Below are 5489 nucleotides of genomic sequence, written 5' to 3' on the forward strand. Positions count from 1 at the left end.
CTCGCCTTATGTTTCTTTGTCTCTCTATGTCTCTCCAGTGAGAACACATGTCCTGGAGCAAAAATCTCTCTCTCAAAAAAAAAAAAAAGAATAAACAAAACAAAACAAAGAAAACTTGGAAGGCGTCATTGTGTGAAGTTAAATAAGCCAGACACACAGACACATAAAAATATTGTATGATCTCCCATTTTGGTAGAATTTTTTAAAAAGTTGAATATTTTAGAGATAGATTATAAAATAGAGATAAGAATGGAAGTAAGGATCTGTAGGTTAGATATTATAATTTAGCCAATATATAGAATAAAAAAATCTGGAAATTTAATGTATAACATGAAGATTATAATTAATTGTTTTCTATTTGCAATTACTGCTAAATGATCAGATTATAGCCACTCTTACTTAAAAAAAAATACTATGTAAAATGATGAAAATGTTAATAAGCTTCACTATTTTAACCATTCTCTCTACTTGTACTCCCTAACATCATATTGCATACTTTAAATATACACAATAAAGTTTATTTAAAATAAATAAATAATAACAAAGAAACAAGGAGAAGTATAAAAGTAGTTTTTAATTAAAGCTTGTTACACCTACTCTAGTTTTCTACTTTTTAAAAAAGACTATAAAAAAAAAACTTTATCATGACTAATTGTATATTAACTATCAATTTTATTGCCTTCTTTTCTGATAGATCTATTGTTCAGTGAAAATGAAAGATTTTAGAAGCCATTTTTGGAAATTTCATAGGGCCACTTTTCGTACGCTCTCTAAAAGGCATTAAATTTGCAAAAAGGCCCAGGATTCTGCCATGGTTAACCTATTTTTACATCTACCAAGGGTCACACGTCTCCTTCAATACTAAAGCATAGACCATGTAGTAGAAATCCTGAAACGCTGACAACTCATCCTATTAATTTAATAGTTGAATGAACACCAGTTTAGAAATCAATGGATGCTTCTTCCCCTGTATTTTAAACAACTGCTCCTCTGTTAAGTGTTTAGACATGGGTTAAAATAGATTCAGAGCACAAACATCATAAGACATATGTCTTTTTACTTAAGCTTGGCCAAAGTTGAGCAGGAAATTTAGTTGCTTTATAATCTGATCATATTTGAACATTCAGCAGGCGGCAGAAAAGCACTATTTTTACTTATTCCCAGATCTCATGGATCATTTTGTGGGATTCTATTCAGACTAAAGAAAAGGTGCTCTGGAGGACAATTCTTCCAAATTTCAGGCAGTTGTTTTCAAGATAAATACCAAAATAGCCCTCCAATATAGTCATAACAAACTATAAAACACAATGAAAATAAATTTTCACCTCCATTAAAATTTAAAAAATTAAAATAAATTCTCATCTCCATCTACATTCTTAAATGTACATTTTCTTAAAAAAATATGAAAAAATATACTTTTCTAAGAGTAATCCAATCATTTTTGCGTAAATAAGAAGATATACCATGCTGATAGATGAAAACTTCTCTATTTGTTTGAATTTCAATTATGACTTACAATTTTCATCCGTAATTTTACCTCTAAAGTAATTTACAATGAATCTCTAAATCTCAAAGCAACTTGTTTTAAAGTTTCTTTCTTTCTTGAGAAAGAGAGACAGAGGGATAGAAAAGGAGACAGCACTTATGACAAGATCTTGATGTTATGATACTCCCCTATCCTGCAGCCAGCGCCAGATCATAGCCATGTGTGTGCCTGCGCACTCAGAGAGATCTGTTGACTTTAACCGAACATTCCCATGTGAGACGCCTAGTAGAGTGTCATTGTTTTACAACTGTGCCACCTGAAAGTACATTTTAACATAACAAAAAATGTTGAATTTCACTTGGAAGGATAAATCGACAATTGTTGTACAAAATAAAAAAATATTTAAAAACAACACCCTTGAGAAGTAATATACTTGGTATATTTGGTATGAATAGCAAACTAGAAAACAGTTTTCCAAAAGCCAAAATAATGATGGCATCAGAAAAGGAATTTTAATGAATAGAAGTGAATATAAAATTTAGAAACCAATGGCCTAGTCATTGTGACTCAAGTGGTGAGACTAGGGGTTCAGATCCAGTCAGCCTAAGCATGCCTATGGTCCTGGCTAGCTGGAAAATCAAGAGGTGAGGGGCAGTGGAATTGCAATATGGTGAGACCCTCTCAAGGATGCTTGTCTCTCTTATTAAATAAACTTTAACAAATACTGCTAAAACTGACATGAGAATAAAAAATGTTAGTATTGGGGCCAGCAGGTGGCATGGTGATTAAGGGCACTGGACTCCCACATGACCCACCACTGTTCGAGTCCCTGACCTGGCAGCTTGCTTTCTCACTTTTTCGCTCTCTCTCTGTCTCTCTATTTCTCTCTCCCTTTGTGGTCAAACTGAAATAAACAAATAAAGATAAATAAGATCATTCTTTTAAAAAATTGTAGTATTTTATTAAGATATAATTTCAAAGAACTGGGGGAAAGAATAATGAATGATTCAATAAATGGTGCTCAAAAATTTAAATGAAAGAAGTAAGATTAAATTTTGTGGTGCCATATAGATAAAACCTTAGTGGAATAACAAATGGAGGAAGGAAGGGAAGAAGGGAGAGAGGGAGAAGAAAGGGTAGAAGAGAGAAAGGGAAGAAGGGAGAAAAAAGAGGGAAAAGAGAGGGAAGAAGCTGTCAAACACCTAAAAGTAAATGCATATGGTTAAGAATAAAGGGGCCAGTAGATGGCATAGTGTTTACATCACTGGAGTCCAACATGGCTGATCCTGGTTCAAATCCTGGACCTGATGGATTGAAACTCATGCCAGGCATGTGTGCATGTGTATGTATGCCCAAATTTCTGGAAGGAGAATGGAGAAGTTATTGTATTGCAGTGTGGCATCCACCCCTCCTAGGGAGGTGATTTCTCATTGTCCTTCTCACTGTCTCTGTCTCTCTCTGGCAAATACACATGCCCTAAGGCAAAAAATCTCTTAAAAATAAAACCAGAATAAAATCTAGAAATGTAAATAAAGTAAACTTCTATTCATTTAAGTTACCCAGCTTCTGATTTTCTGTTATAGAACAGAAAGTGAACTAAACCATATCAAATATCTCCAGGAAGGAGGGTGCATAAAATCTCCCATGGTTGATAAATAGTGATCTATAGAAATTGAGAAACATATTCTTATGTTTCACATATGAATCTACTAAATTTAAATGAAAGAAGTAAGATTAAATTTTGTGGTGCCATATAGATAAAACCTTAGTGGAATAACAAATGGAGGAAGGAAGGGAAGAAGGGAGAGAGGGAGAAGAAAGGGTAGAAGAGAGAAAGGGAAGAAGGGAGAAAAAAGAGGGAAAAGAGAGGGAAGAAGCTGTCAAACACCTAAAAGTAAATGCATATGGTTAAGAATAAAGGGGCCAGTAGATGGCATAGTGTTTACATCACTGGAGTCCAACATGGCTGATCCTGGTTCAAATCCTGGACCTGATGGATTGAAACTCATGCCAGGCATGTGTGCATGTGTATGTATGCCCAAATTTCTGGAAGGAGAATGGAGAAGTTATTGTATTGCAGTGTGGCATCCACCCCTCCTAGGGAGGTGATTTCTCATTGTCCTTCTCACTGTCTCTGTCTCTCTCTGGCAAATACACATGCCCTAAGGCAAAAAATCTCTTAAAAATAAAACCAGAATAAAATCTAGAAATGTAAATAAAGTAAACTTCTATTCATTTAAGTTACCCAGCTTCTGATTTTCTGTTATAGAACAGAAAGTGAACTAAACCATATCAAATATCTCCAGGAAGGAGGGTGCATAAAATCTCCCATGGTTGATAAATAGTGATCTATAGAAATTGAGAAACATATTCTTATGTTTCACATATGAATCTACTAAGTAAAATTTGATAGCTTAAATTAGCTTTAGACTGAACAAGTCAACAATTTCAGAAATGGCATAAATCAAATTTACACAGCATATAGCAGACTTTTGCAGCAGTATCGATAGTAGCAACTTCATCTTTCTCATTGTAACAAAGATGCTTATAACCCTTGTAATTGCTTTTTTCAGTTCTCTTAACTGAACTGGTGCTATTGGCACCTCAATGGTAGAGGACAGAGATGTAATTTAACGTTCTGTATTATACACAGAATCCCCTTATGGCAAAGAACTATCCAATCCAAATGTCAATGAAGCCTTGAGTACAATATTATGTTCTAGATATAATAGCAGCTTTTCATACTAATATATGACTTTTCTGAAACAGAAATTTCATTTTTAATGCATTTATTTATTTATTTCTTCACACTGGGATATCTTATCTTTACGGATGTCCTGTCTTTTGTCTTTAAGATCATAAAAGAAAAATTTAGTGAATTAGATGAATTTTAATCTTTTTAATTTTTTATTACAGATAGTTATAATGAACCAGCATAGACTTAAGTTATAATTGGCATTCAATTTGCTCTAATATTTGAGGAGGCAAAGACTGTTTGAAGATGCAATATGTGGTAACTGATATTGAAAATAAATATTTCCTAATGTCATAACTTCAATGAACTGTGAACATCTTGAAAAGTGGGAGAATGTCTTTTAATACAATGTAGTGTTGTAAGAGAACACACATTTAACAAAGAGCATTATGTTAAAGATATTACTATGCAACTCCAACATCAATAATTTAGGACAAAGAGAGCACTGGTCCATTGCAGAGTGGTTAAACACTGTACATGCAGATCTGGATATCACATGGTCTACCATGGATGGAATCCTGGCTGGACATGTTCGTGAATGTGTATGTGTGTGTGTGTGTGTACCCAAAATACTGACAGGAAGGAGAAGTGGAGCAGAAGGGATTGCATTAAGACCACTCCCTGTCAGTGTTCTTTCTTTCTCTCTCTCTTTGTCTTTGGAGAGCACTTATGATCTCTGTCAATAAAATATACATAGAAATAAGAGAAATAGATTTTTGAAACACATATTACATTTGGGAAAAATTTTGAAAGAAAATTTTTAAAAACTAAGATGAATGGCACTAGTATTAAATTCAAATCACATATAAAATGTAACATGGTACCAGCAGTTAGCATAATGACTATGTCGCTGAACTCCCATGTAGCTGATCGTGGTTCAGGTCCCAGACCCAGTGGCTTAAACTCACGCCAGGCACATGTGCATGTGTGCCCAAGATCCCGAGAGGGGAGAAGGGATTGCAGCAGGGCCATTCCCTGGGGGGGGGGGGAGTTGCAGAAGCCATGCAGCCAACACAGGCAGAACATGGGGAACTGTCTCTCATGTCTAAGCAAGGCTTGGCTGAGAAGAGCTGCAGGCAAGGCCACACCTGCGAGCTCAAGGTTTCAACTGTGTTTGTTATACTGGTTTGTGCTGTTTTGCTTTCAATATCTCTGCCATGGACTTTACTGTCGTTACAGTACCCCGGTACCCCATAAGGGTAAAATAACACCCCTAGCCTTACTGTAACTTTTACAATAAAACCAACT

Source organism: Tupaia chinensis, unplaced genomic scaffold (assembly GCF_000334495.1).
Source record: "Tupaia chinensis unplaced genomic scaffold, TupChi_1.0 Scaffold000581_1, whole genome shotgun sequence".
In the NCBI taxonomy this organism is placed as follows: domain Eukaryota; kingdom Metazoa; phylum Chordata; class Mammalia; order Scandentia; family Tupaiidae; genus Tupaia; species Tupaia belangeri.